Below are 15,007 nucleotides of genomic sequence, written 5' to 3'. Positions count from 1 at the left end.
TCCGGGTTCTCTGGCGATGAACGATGCTCTCGTTCGTTGTTTGATCGACGTTGGGCGCTTTCTGCTATTTCACGAGAGTGATAGCTGGAATTTTCGCCAGCTTCAATCGCACTGCAGCAGCTCAGTGGAGCAATACTTCTTCTGTTGGCGCTGAACTCTTGCTTTGTTTAGCATGTCGCTACTCAGCGAGCCTCTACCACTTGTCGCAATCCTTGACTTTGCGAATGTATCAACACATCAGGGTAAATCTTCTTGGTTCTTTCGGTAAAGTCACGTAGAATGGAAATAATAAAATAATAAAAATAAAACAATACAATAATTCTCACGACGTTTCGGCCACAACGCAAGCAGCCGTCCTCAGGTGAAGAACAGGTCTGTCGAGAAGACAGAGTCTGAATGACAACCCCAGGCATGGAGCGTCTTTTTTAAGCTGGGTTGGAGGGGGGGGAGAGCGCCTTGACAAAAGAATTTGCATATCAAGAGGAATTTAGCATATTTATGGGAAATGCAGATATGCGATTAGTACTACTTGGCAAATTATTTTGTACCTATACCCCACCGTCCGAGAGCCAAATTCCTCGCAAGTGCGCGCGGAGACTTTTTTTTTTCATATAAGAGATGGTGATTATAATGGGTGGTGATGATGATGGGTGTTGGTGATGTTGGGTGGTTGGTGGTGGTGATGATGGGTAATGATGGTGATGATGTTTGATAATGATGCTGATGGTGATGATAATGGGTGGTCATGATGATGGGTGGTGATTATGATGGGTGGACGTGATTGATGGGTGGACGTGATTATGATGGGTGGTGATAGTGATGGCTTGTAGTGATGATGGTGCGTGGCAATGATGATGTGGGGTGGTTATGATGCGGGATGGTGATGATGCGGGATGGTGGTGATGATGATGCGTGAAGAAGATAGGTGGTGATGATGATGGATAGTGGTGATGGGTGATGGTGAATATCATGGGTGGTGGTGATGGGTGGTAATGATGATGGGTGGTGGTTATGATGGGTGGGTGGTGATTATGGGTAATGATGGATGGTGATGATCGGTGATAATGATGATGGGTGGTGGTAATAATAGTTGGTGATGATGGGTGGTGATTATGAATGGTAGTGATGATGATGGGTAGTGGTGTTTATAGGTGGTTGATGATGATGGGTGGTAATGATGGTGATGTGTGCTGATTATGATGGATGATGATGGCGATGGAAGTTGATGGTTGGTGATGATGGGTGCTCCTGATGATAATGGGTGGTGATGATGATAGGTGGTAATGATGGTGATGGATGTTGATAATGATGGTTGTTGATAATGATGGGTGCTGCTGATGATGATGGGTGGTGATGATGATGCGTGTTGATAATTATGGGTGGTAATGACGATGGGTAGTAATGACGATGGGTGGTAATGACGATGGGTGGTAATGACGATGGGTGGTAATGATGATGGGTGGTAATGATGATGGGTGGTAATGATGATGGGTGGTGGTCATGTTGGGTGGTAGTGATGGTGATGGGTGATGGTGATAATGATGGGTGATGGTGATAATGATGGATGGTCCTGATAATGATGGGTGGTGATGATGATGGGTGGTGATGATGATGATGATGCTGGGTGGTGATGATGATGATGGGTATTGATGATGATGATGGGTATTGATGATAATGATGGGTGGTGATGATGATGATGATGGGTGGTGTTGTATATGCCGGATTATGAAATTTTTATAAAAATAATAAAAATTAATGAAATGTTGAAAAATGCGTAAATCGCAGGAATTATGTTAATGTGTGTAATTATATGCATACATTATTATAATCACGGAGATAATCGTATTAATTTATGCGAATGCTTGCGATTATGTTAATGTGTGCAGTTAATATTCTCAGGTTTTTTCGGTAAAGTCACGTAGGTAAAACATTAAAAGTAATGAAAGTAAAATAAAACAAAACAAAAATAAAAATAAAATTCACGACGTTTCGGAGGCAACACAAGTCTCCGTCATCAGGTAGGACCGTCACAGCCAGATTAGCTGCATCAAGTGAAGCAATGATTCAAAATGTAATCCCTTATAAGCAAGTTGAAGGGGGGGAGGAGAGGGGGGGGGGAGTTCATCAGAATGTGGTAGCCAATGAATGGAACGTATCGGGAGGGAGGGGGGGTGGGAGGGGGAGGGAGCCAACAAAACATTTGGCGACGGCTTGGACGCGGCTGCTGCGCACGCCAACACAATGGGCAGAAAGGGGGGAGGGGAGGTCTGATACACATGATAGAACAAAGGAACGAAAATGCCCATGTTTATACCAATGCAGGCTGAAAAATGAAGAGAGTACTGTTAAAAATAACTGGGGATGTTAACACTCGGTGAAGTAAATTAAAATAGTGCCTGTCAGATAAGATGGTCCAAAAAGTGTAATTAAGTCTTTTTTGCGTGGTTAATAACATCTTTCCAGTGATTACTGAGTTTGTACCCATCATCACGGTTGAAATTATGTCTGTGTTTGTATATTTGTATGGCTTCGTGTACAAACCTTTGATGGTAGCCAGGAGGCTTGCAGAGAACCTTGGTCTCGGAAAAGACAATATCATGAGAGCCCGCCGAGTTGTAGCAATGATCGGCAACGGCCGAAGAGTCAGTTCTGCCGTGTTTCAGATCTGACTTGTGCTCGCGGACACGATCAGCAACATGACGTTTTGTTTCTCCAATGTAGCAATCACCACAAATGCAACTCAATTTGTAGACTCCAGGATACTGTAAGTCAGGAACGACATCCTTCACAGATGGAATCAGATCACGGATTTTATGCACTGTGCTGAATCGGACTTGGATCTTATGTTTGTTTAGAATTTTGGAGATCTTTTTGGTCACGCCTGCTATGTATGGTAACGTGATCTCCAAAATTCTAAACAAACATAAGATCCAAGTCCGATTCAGCACAGTGCATAAAATCCGTGATCTGATTCCATCTGTGAAGGATGTCGTTCCTGACTTACAGTATCCTGGAGTCTACAAATTGAGTTGCATTTGTGGTGATTGCTACATTGGAGAAACAAAACGTCATGTTGCTGATCGTGTCCGCGAGCACAAGTCAGATCTGAAACACGGCAGAACTGACTCTTCGGCCGTTGCCGATCATTGCTACAACTCGGCGGGCTCTCATGATATTGTCTTTTCCGAGACCAAGGTTCTCTGCAAGCCTCCTGGCTACCATCAAAGGTTTGTACACGAAGCCATACAAATATACAAACACAGACATAATTTCAACCGTGATGATGGGTACAAACTCAGTAATCACTGGAAAGATGTTATTAACCACGCAAAAAAGACTTAATTACACTTTTTGGACCATCTTATCTGACAGGCACTATTTTAATTTACTTCACCGAGTGTTAACATCCCCAGTTATTTTTAACAGTACTCTCTTCATTTTTCAGCCTGCATTGGTATAAACATGGGCATTTTCGTTCCTTTGTTCTATCATGTGTATCAGACCTCCCCTCCCCCCTTTCTGCCCATTGTGTTGGCGTGCGCAGCAGCCGCGTCCAAGCCGTCGCCAAATGTTTTGTTGGCTCCCTCCCCCTCCCACCCCCCCTCCCTCCCGATACGTTCCATTCATTGGCTACCACATTCTGATGAACTCCCCCCCCCCTCTCCTCCCCCCCTTCAACTTGCTTATAAGGGATTACATTTTGAATCATTGCTTCACTTGATGCAGCTAATCTGGCTGTGACGGTCCTACCTGATGACGGAGACTTGTGTTGCCTCCGAAACGTCGTGAATTTTATTTTTATTTTTGTTTTGTTTTATTTTACTTTCATTACTTTTAATGTTTTACCTACGTGACTTTACCGAAAAAACCTGAGAATATGAATCATTGCAGTCACGAAAGCTTCAAATCTAAAATTAGTGTGCAGTTAAGATAATTAGGCTTAGCTTCGTTATCCAGAGTTGTATCAATCGGGATAAAACGATTATCTTTGATTGAACATTTACTGATTATCTTAGTGCTTTTGTGTTATGTTATGTTAGGTCTCCAAATTCATATCTCATCGCAGGTAACAGTTCTTATGAATAAGACAGTTTTGCATGGACTGGGAAAGAAGCACTCGAACACTTGGTGTTAAGCAATTTTAATTCTAAACAAACATATGACACTCTAATATGCAAAGGCGAAAGCATACGTCAATAGATTCATGAGCAAGATTATGCAATTAACGAAAATGAATGACTAAAACACTTCATATTCATGTAACTCGACGGCAGCAACTGCGTTGCACGATCAGTTGATATTGAACGCACCACCTTGAAATGGCAACCCTTTTTGAAACAAGATAACTTTTTGAAAGTCTTATTCGTATGCGTGTTGTGTGTGCGTTGTATTGTTCCCTTGATAATTAATATTTTAAGTAGAGGCAGGGCGCTGTGTCGGAGCTTGTGGGGTGGGGGAGGGGAGATACAACCAGCGGCCAGAGATTCCTTCTCTCTTGGGTGTGGCCGCAGCGAGCCCGTCTTGCTTTCTCTCTCCACTGCTCGATTGAGCGGCGTTGGCACGATGTCCGCCGTCGTGGTGCGCGATGATTCCGTCGTCGCTGCTGGACGTCTTGTCTGTTCTCACTGGGTGTTGGTCGGTGTGTGTATCAAACACACGGCGCATTCAATGGCGCTCTCTCTCTCTTGGTGGCAGCTCCAGGCTTCTCCACTGCTAGATGATTGTTGAGTCGGCACGATGCTCGCCTTCGGCGGTGTGCGATGATATCGTCGTCGCTCTCTCCTTGATCGCTGCCAACTTCACACGGACACTTGCCCTTACTTCAGGCTGTGTTGGCTCAGGCTCTGAACGACGCGGCTGTGCGCGCTCACTGGCTTGGAGCGCTCTGGCGATGAACGATGGCTCTTGTTGCTCATCCGTTGCTGCTCGTCCTTTTCGATACTCGCTTGGTCGACGCTTGGCGATTTCCGCCCTTTCTACAGGTTGATTGCTTGTGGTCACTCGTCTTCTCCGTGCTTTCCTTTGTTCGTGCAGCTGCCAGCTTCACTCGCACTTAACGACTCCTCGACACTTTGTTCTGCGAGAAGCGACACCTGCCATCGGTATTGGTGTTTGCTCCCTCACGACGCTCCGCCAGCCGGAGCACGGCTGAACCCAGCTTCGACCCAGGTTGAACTCAGATTTCTGCGACTCGAACGACCCCTCCTCGTTCCATCTCTCTTCGAGGCACGACTCGCCCCAGCTCCCTTGCGAGCCCCGTCGCAACGCTGCGTCGCAAGCCGAGTTGCAAGACTGAGCACGACTCGAACCAGACTGCACTCAGACTGTCACTCTAACGACCCCTCGTCGTCCCATCTCTCCTCGAGGCACGATCCGCCCCAGCTCCCTTGCGAGCCCCGTCGCAACGCTGTGTCGCAAGCCGAGTTGCGAGACTGAGCACGACTCGAACCAGACTGCTCACTCTTCTGCGCGTTTGTGCTTAAACTCAAAAACGTGAACACCCTCTCCTCTCTCCGCATCTCTTGCGAGAGGAAAACACAGACCCCCCCCTCGCGACCCTTTTTAACCCCCTAAGTATTTATGGGGCCATCTGTTTGTGCCGGACCGTTGGAGACAAAGGTGGCTGAGTAGATTTTTGCAATACATTTATGTGGTCCTGTGTGTTACATGTATTCTTGATATTTCTTATGAGTTCCCTCGGTCTTATTATATCGTGGTTATTATTCGGTCTATGTTTAATGAATATTCGTAATGATCCTCGTTACATCATTATTTTGAGGGCTTGGTGTTTTATTCTGAGTTATATTTTAATGTCCTGAGGTTAAGTGTAACTAAGTTTCCACGTAAGCTTTCTGGAACGTATTCTTTAGTTTTTAGGAAGGTCATGTAGATAGAAACATACAATACAAAATAATATATAAGCGGTGAATACGAGTAATATAAGGGAATATCTAATAACAAGCCCCTATTGTTTGCTGGTTAATTCTTTTTGTTAAGTTTCTACTTTTCATTAAGGAAAACGTTAAAGAAAACGCGAGTTGCAATAGTTGTTTTTCTCTGCTCTGCACCTTATCTGTGCATCTCCAGACGTCTTGGGAAGGTTAGGCCATCGACCTTTTGTCCATCTGGATGTCTCTGACCTCTCTGTGCTCTGAAATCTTGCCACTTAATGGCCCTCCCCGTTTCACAGATTCCTGGTGTGCTTGTGAGGAGTAGAGGCTGTTTTCATTATTTAATTAAAAATATATATATATGTAAAAAAAAAACATTTTTTTTATTATTCTTAATATTAATTTTTTTTGAGAAAAGGGGCACAGATACAACAATCCGCCCTTTTGAAAATTATCAGGGGTCGATTTGGCCACTGGCGAATTTTCAAACAAAGTAAATGCCCCTTTTTTTGTTATGAACCCATCAGCCGCCCTCGTGTTTCGGCTGTTAAATTTTTCAATGCCCGCGTCGTATCACAATCTTAGCATAGTTACATTTGAAATAAGCAAAGAAAAGAAAACAAATGTTAAACATCGATACCACATGTTACATCGGTTCTTATCCATCATACCTACGACGAATATTAACTTTTGTTTTTGTTAAATCCTGGGAAACGCTAGGTAGCGGTTTCGAACGCATTTATGCGTTATTTTCCTCCTGTTACCTCCTTGCCATCTTTTTACCAAGTTATTATCATCTGGTTTGCCACTTTTGGTTTTATGTGGACATGCTGCTTCCCATGTATTGTCCTTCAGACTTGGTTCGTCCATAGCCTTTTCCTGTCCATTAACAATATTCTCATGACCATATATTTTAGAGTAACCTTTTACTCTTTCATGCAATCTCCCAACATCATTAACTTGGTTCGTAGTGCTTATCGCTTTGATCTTTCGATCACGGTTTTCAGGTTCGTTTTTGTAATTTCCTCTATCACTCTCTCGCGTCGTGGGAGTGTGTGGTGTAAAATTGTGCTGCACATAATCAGAATTTGCGCACACAACCAACTTCTGCACTCCGTTATCAGTGGCACTCGCTCCCTCTGCGACAACCTGCACATTTGCCGAGTCAGTGTGTCGATTTAATTCCGTGCCTCGTAATGTTGCCCTTTTTGTTTTTACGAGTAGGTTGGATCTCAACATCATTCCCGATATGTCATGAACATTCGTTTCCATTTTAGCACTCCGATCCACGTAATATTTGGTTTCATTGGGATGTTTTCCATTCAAAGGCTCACGCCTGCATTCCTCAGGGCGTGTCTCTGTGTTCCATCTCCCTGCACCACCATCGCGCGCTCCTGTGACGTGCTGCACTGTTTTTCCTGAGCGCTCTGGTTGTCCTCTTTGTCTCTGCTGTCTGTTATCTACTGTCCGATCACACTTCAAGGCAGTCCTGTCCTTGCATTCGATCTGCGCGTCATTTACTGGAGCAATGCTCGCGTTTCCTACCGCATCGTATGCATAATGTTTCCCGATCGTGGTGGTATTTGTCCTCCCTGTCACTTGCAGCCTGCTTGCATTTTCCAATGAGGCCAGGATTTCGCTTCCACTCAGTGGGTGGGGCGCGTATGGGCAGCTCGCTCTCAATTTTCTATTCCCTCCTGGTATAGTCGGTGGGGGAATCGGTCGGAATTGGACCGATTGTGTTTGACCTCCCATCCTGCGATTTTCGTACATTTTTGGCCCCGTGTTTCTCCGATTCATGTGCCACCTTTTTCCTGGATTGTCACCTTGCCATCTGTGTGTGTAATTTTGACCTTGCGTGTGTCGGGGCATGGGGTGCTGATATGGTTCTGCCCTTGGCCTCCACATTCTGCGATTCCCCTGAATGTTCGGCTTTGTGCCGCTCTCATTTGTGTGCCAACCTCTCTCTGGGTTATTTTGCCATATGTGCGTGCGTGTTCGCTCCTCTCTGCATTGTGGGACTGCTTGGTGATTTTTATTTCTCCCTGAGAGGCTGGGTTCATTATCCCTCTCCCTGTGTTCTGGATCCGAATTATGATTCTTAGCTCTGTATAACCATGCCATGTACGCCTTGCTCTCTATGCGGTGTAAGGAAGCTGTTTCTGGGTTCAAAACCATTCTCACACTTTCTGTAATCTCTGGGCTCAAGGATTCAAAAAACATAATTTTGAACATATGGTCCCCTTCGTGGTACCGATTCACATCGCCTGCGTAATACGCTCTTTAAAATCGGAGGAGGTAATCTCGCGGATCCTGATCCATGCCCTGGGTCATTGATTTTACAGCATTAAACCTCTCAGTGAGTGTCGAATATTCTCCAAACTTACGAATCACTGCCAGGCTCAGTTGTTTGAAATCATTCCTAATCTTGTATGGTAGCGACTTTACCCATGGTTCACCATGTAAACTCCTTTTCAACAGACTCGCTTTTTCATCCCGTCTCATCAGCCCTCTAATCATTGCCTCCTCTTCTACTGTTGCGATATGTGTGTGTATGTCCATGTTCTTGTTGTGTGGGTCAAAATCGGGAATTCTGACGAGAGCTTTGTCCATCAATTTAAGGGTTTTACTGTTGAACGAGTATTCATAAAGTTGGTCGTCGTCAGAGTCATCGGCAGACGAATTATCATCAGACAAGCTGTCACTTTGATCTGTGCTGTGTCGGGCGTGTTGCCATTTTCCTGCAGTTTTTGCCTCTGCCCTTAGTGAAGCATATCCTGGCGACTTTACTTTAACATTTTGCCTCCCTATAGCTGTGAAGTTATCTGTATCTCTCCATCCCTTCTCTCGAATTGTGAGGGATTTCCTTTGTCAAGGATATTTTGTTCGATACCCATAATTTTTGTGCGATCTGTACCTGGACTATGGCCACGTACCCAAGAGTGTGATTTACTGTTACTTTCATATTTATTCTGTGGCTCAACGTCTGTGAGTTTCGCTGGTGTCGCGAGCACTGATTTCTCCTCCCTTACGAGGGTGTGGGGACATTTTTCCTCGTTTATTAGAGACGATTTCTCTCCCGTTTCCTTTACAAATTTTTCCTCATTCCACAATCCCTGTCTGTATGCCTGTGTGGGAAGGCATGATTCATGTCTTGCCTTCTCTGCAGTTTTTGCATTGTGTTCGCCTTCGTTACATTTTATCCAGTCAATTAGTTTCCCACGGAGTGTCTTAGTGTCATAACTCCCTTCCCATATGTCTCTCTGGCTGTCCTGCTTTGTAGCAGATCGGTCGGTACGTTTTAATACGAGTTCCCAGTATTCCGCAATCCAAAAATTATTATTAATCCTAGCATCTCCAGTGTGGCAGGAGCTACCTTGACATTCCCTTTCAGAGTGCATATAAAACAATTATCTCACAGAGTGTAGTCAGTTTGCCTCGAGCTAATCTGTTATTTTCCGATTCAGAGTGCGTATTTCTAACACCATTTATCACAGAATGCAATCAGTTCGATATGATATTATCTTAATCCCGCTGTATTTGTTCCAACCTGATATTCTGCAGTTTCGCCTCAGAGGGCGTTTTTTTGTTTTACGCCCGTTTACAATCACAGGCAATGTTGGATCACAATATTCTGGTTAACACGTAGTGATTCGTTCCTTCATCCATGCAAAACACTGTCTGCGAGAAATCCCGGCGAGCCACCCATTATGTTGTATATGCCGGATTATGAAATTTTGATCAAAATAATTAAAATTAATGAAACTTTAGAAAAATGTGTAAATCGCATAAATTATGTTAATGTATGTAATTATATGCATAAATTATGATAATCACTGAGATAATCGTAGTAATTTATGCGAATGCTTGCGATTATGTTAATGTGTGCAGTTAGGATAATTAAGCTTAGTTTCGTTTATCCAGAGTTGTATCAATCAGGATAACACGATTATCTTTGATTAAACATTTCTTGATTATCTTAGTGTGTTTATGTTATGTTAGGTCTCCAAATTCATATCTCATCGCAGGTAACAGTTCTTATGAATAAGACAGTTTTGCATGGACTGGGAAAGAAGCACTCGAACACTTGGTGTTAAGCAATTTTAATTCTAAACAAACATACGACCTCTAAGATGCAAAGGCAAAAGTATACGTCATTAGATTAATCAGCAAGGTTATGCAATTAACGAAAATAAATGACTAAAACATTCTTATTCATGTAACTCGACGGCAGCAACTGCTTTGCACGATCAGTTGATATTGAACGCACCACCTTGAAATGGCCACCCTTTTTGAAACACAAAGATAACTTTTTGAAAGTCTTATTCGTGTGCGTGTTGTGTGTGCTATGTCCCCTTGTAAAATTTGTTAAATTTTTCTTAGAGCCGGGAGTTGTGTAGTTAGCTTGTGGGGTGGGGAAGGGGAGATACAACCAGTGGCCAGAGAGGTTCCTCTCGCTTGGGCGTGGCCGCAGCGAGCCCGTGCTGCTCCCTCTCTCCACTGCTCGATTGAGCGGCGTTGGCACGATGCTCGCCGTCGTGGTGCGCGATGATTCCGTCGTCGGATAGCGCGCAGCTCCTCCACGAGTCGGCACGACGCTCGGTGACGCCCGAGTCGTGCTGCTCGTGCGCTCTCTCTCTACTGCTAGATGAGTGGCGTCGGTACGGCGCTCGCCGACGTGGTGCGCGATGATTCCGTCGTCGCTGCTGGACGTCTTGTCTGTTCTCACTGGGTGTTGGTCGGTGTGTGTGTGTATCAAACACACGGCGCTTTTGATGGCGCTCTCTCTCTCTTGGTGGCAGCTCCAGGCTTCTCCACTGCTGGATGATTGTTGAGTCGGCACGATGCTCGCCTTCGGCGGTGCGCGATATCATCGTCGCTCTCTCCTTGATCGCTGCCAACTTCACACGGACACCCGCCCTTACTTCAGGCTGTGTTGGCTCAGGCTCTGGACGACGCGGCTGTGCGCGCTCACCGGCTTGGAGCGCTCTGGCGATGAACGATGGCTCTTGTTGCTCATCCGCTGCTGCTCGTCCTTTTCGATGCTCGCTTGGTCGACGCTTGGCGATTTCAGCCCTTCTACAGGTTGATTGCTTGATGTCACTCGTCACTCTCTCTTCTCCGTGCTTTCCTTTGTTCGTGCAGCTGCCAGCTTCACTCGCACTTAACCACACCTCAACACTTCGTTCTGCGAGAAGCGACACCTGTCATCGGTATTGGTGTTTGCTCCCTCGCGACGCTCCGCCAGCCGGAGCACGGCTGAAACCCAGCCTCGACCCAGGTTGAACTCAGATTTCTGCGACTCGAACGACCCCTCCTCGTTCCATCTCTCATCGAGGCACGACTCGCCCCAGCTCCCTTGCGATGCCCTGTTGCAACGCCGCGTCGCAAGCCGAGTTGCAAGACTGAGCACGACTCGAACCAGACTGCACTCAGACTGTCACTCTAACGACCCCTCGTCGTCCCATCTCTCCTCGAGGCACGATCCGCCCCAGCTCCCTTGCGAGCCCCGTCGCAACGCCGCGTCGCAAGCCGAGTTGCAAGACTGAGCGCGACTCGAACCAGACTGCACTCAGACTGCACTCAGACTGTCACTCTAACGACCCCTCGTTGTCCCATCTCTCCTCGAGGCACGATCTGCCCCAGCTCCCTTGCGAGCCCCATCGCAACGCCGCGTCGCAAGCCGAGTTGCAAGACTGAGCGCGACTCGAACCAGACTGCCCATTCGTGATGTGCGCTTGTGCTTAAAACTCTAAACGTGAACACCCTCTCCTCTCTGCGCGTTTCTTGCGAGAGGAAAACAAACAACAAACCGAGAGAAAAGAACCAGACACCCTCACGACCCCTCCTCGCGACCCTTTCTAACCCCGTAAGTATTTATGGGGCCATCTGTTTGTGCTGGACCGTTGGAGACAAAGGTGGCTGAGGAGATTTTTGACTACATTTTATGTGGTCCTGTGTGTTACATTTATTCTTGATATTTCTTATGAGTTCCCTCGGTCTTAGTATATCGTGGTTATTATTCGGTCTATGTTTAATGAATATTCGTAATGATCCTCGTTACATCATTATTTTGAGGGCTTTGCCAAGTTTGGTTAAGCGTTTGTCTCCAGGGAATTGGTGTTTTATTCTGAGTTATATTTTAATGTCCTGAGGTTATGTGTAACTAAGTTTCCACTTAAGCTTTCTGGAATTCGTATTCTTTAGTTTTTGGTAAGGTCATGTAGATAGAAACATACAATACAAATTAAGATATATGCGGTGAATACGAGTAATATAAGGGAATATCTAATAACAAGCCCCTATTGTTTGATGGTTAATTATTTTTGTTAAGTTTCTACTTTTCGTTAAGGTAAACGTTAAAGAAAACGCGAGTTGCAATAGTTGTTTTTCTCTGCTCTGCACCTTATCCGTGCATCTCCAGACGTCTTGGGAAGGTTAGGCCATCGACCTTTTGTCCATATGGATGTCTCTGACCTCTCTGTGCTCCGAAATCTTGACGTTTAATGGCCCTCCCCGTTTCACAGATTCCTGGTGTGCTTGTGAGGAGTAGGGGCTGTTTTCATTATTTAATTAAAAAAATAATATCTAGATTAAAAAAAAAGACAATTTTTTTTTCTAATTATTCTTAATATTAATTTTTAAAAAAGGTATAGATACAAGAGGTGGGTGGGGTGAGTGGGGTGAGTGAGTAGGTGAGAGAGTGGGTGAGTGAGTGGGTGGGTGGGTGGGTGAGTGGGTGAGTGAGTGAGTGAGTGATTGATTGATTGAGTGATTGATTTAGTGGGTGAGTGAGTCAGTGGGTTAGTGAATGGGTGGGTGAGTAGGTGGGTGGGTGAGTGGGTGAGTGAGTGGCTGGGTGAGTGGGTGAGTGAGTGATTTATTGAGTGGGTGAGTGAGTGAGTGAGTGGGTGGATGGGTGGGTGAGTAAGTGGGTGAGTGAGTGATTTGGTGGGTGAGTGGGTGGGTGATTGAGGGAGTGGGTGAGTGGGTGAGTGATTGAGCAAGTGGGTGAGTGGGTGAGTGGGTGAGTGAGTGAGTGAGTTGGTAAGTGAGTAGGTGAGTGAGTGGGTGAGTGGGTGGGTGGGTGGGTGAGTGGGGTGAGTGAGTGAGTGAGTGGGTGAGTGATTGGTGTGGGTGAGTGAGTGGGTGAGTGATTGGGTGGGTGAGTGAGTGGGTGAGTGAGTGGGTGAGTGGGTGGGTGGGTGTGTGAGTGAGTGGGTGAGTGGTGAGTGAGTGGGTGAGTGATTGATTGAGTAGATGAATGAGTGGGTGATTGAGTGAGTGAGTGAGTGGGTGGGTGAGTGTGAGTGAGTGGGTGGGTAAGTGGTGGGTGGGTGGGGGTGGTGAGTGAGTGGTGAGTGAGTGAGTGGGTGGTGAGTGAGTGAGTGGGTAAGTGAGTAGGTGAGTGGGTGGGTGAGGGGTGGGTGGGCGGGTGGGTGAGTGGGTGAGTGAGTGGGTGAGTGAGTGGGTGAGTGGGTAAGTGAGTAGGTGAGTGAGTGAGTGGGTGAGTGGGTGGGTGGGTGAGTGGGTGAGTGAGTGGGTGAGTGGGTGGTGAGTGAGTGGGTGAGTGAGTGGGTGAGTGAGTGGGTGAGTGGGGTGGGTGGGGTGTGTGAGTGAGTGGGTGAGTGGGTTGAGTGAGTGGGTGAGTGAGTGGAGTGGTGAGTGAGTGGTGAGGTGGAGTGAGTGGGTGGTGGTGGTGAGTGGGTGGGTGGGGTGTGGGTGGGTGTGTGAGTGAGTGATGGGTGAGTGAGTGGTGAGTGGGGTGAGTGAGGTGAGTGAGTGGTGTGGTGGTGGAGTGAGTGGGTGGGGTGGGTGGGGTGTGTGTGTGTGGGGTGTGTGGAGTGTTGGTGGTGGTTGTGTGAGGTGATTGTGTGAGTGTGTGAGGTGGGTGAGTGGGTGGTGGGGGGTGTGTGGGGTGTGTGTGGTGTGAGTGGGGGTGGGTGGGTGTGTGTGGGTGTGTGGTGGTGGGTGAGTGGTGTGTGTGTGGGTTGAGGTGGGGTGGGTGGGTGAGTGGGTGGTGGGTGGTGGGGGTGGGTGGGTGGGGTGTGGTTGTGTGTGGTGGGTGAGTGGGTGAGTGGGTGGGTGGGGTGTGGGGTGAGTGGTGGGTGGTGGGTGTGGTGTGGGTGGTGGGTGTGGTGTGTGAGTGGGTGGGGTGAGTGGTGGGGGGTGGTGGTGGGTGAGTGGGTGGGTGGTGTGGTGGGTGAGTGGGTGGGTGGTGGGTGGTGTGGAGTGGGTGGGTGGGTGGTGGGTGGGTGTGGGTGGGTGAGTGGTGTGGTGGTGGGGGTGGTGGGTGAGTGGGTGGTGGGGTGGGAGTGGTGAGTGTGGGGGTGGTGTGGGTGGTGAGTGAGTGGGTGAGTGGGTGGTGAGTGGGGTGAGTGGGTGTGGGTGGGTGGGTGGGTGGTGAGTGGGTGGTGTGTGTGGGGGTGGTGGGTGTGTGGGTGGGTGTGGTGGTGGGGTGAGGTGGGGTGTGGGAGTGGGTGGTGGTGGGTGAGTGGGTGAGTGATGTGAGTGCGTGAGTGAGTGAGTGGGTGAGTGGGTGAGTGGGTGAGTGGGTGGGTGAGTGGGTGAGTGGGTGGGTGAGTGAGTGATTGATTGATTGAGTGATTGATTTAGTGGGTGAGTGAGTCAGTGGGTTAGTGAATGGGTGGGTGAGTAGGTGGGTGGGTGAGTGGGTGAGTGAGTGGCTGGGTGAGTGGGTGAGTGAGTGATTTATTGAGTGGGTGGGTGAGTGAGTGAGTGAGTGAGTGCGTGGGTGGATGGGTGGGTGAGTAAGTGGGTGAGTGAGTGATTTGGTGGGTGAGTGGGTGGGTGATTGAGTGAGTGGGTGAGTGGGTGAGTGATTGAGCAAGTGGGTGAGTGAGTGAGTGAGTGAGTTGGTAAGTGAGTAGGTGAGTGAGTGGGTGAGTGAGTGAGTGAGTGCGTGGGTGAGTGAGTGAGTGGGTGGGCGAGTGAGTGGGTGAGTGGGTGGGTGGGTGTGTGAGTGAGTGGGTGAGTGGGTGAGTGAGTGGGTGAGTGATTGATTGAGTAGGTGATTGAGTGGGTGATTGAGTGAGTGAGTGGGTGGGTGAGTGGGTGAGTGAGTGGGTGAGTGAGTGTGTGAGTGAGTGAGTGGG

Source organism: Lampetra planeri, chromosome 65 (assembly GCF_965212315.1).
Source record: "Lampetra planeri chromosome 65, kcLamPlan1.2.h2, whole genome shotgun sequence".
Classification (NCBI taxonomy): Eukaryota; Metazoa; Chordata; class Hyperoartia; order Petromyzontiformes; family Petromyzontidae; genus Lampetra; species Lampetra planeri.
Note: the sequence above shows the minus strand (reverse complement) of the source record.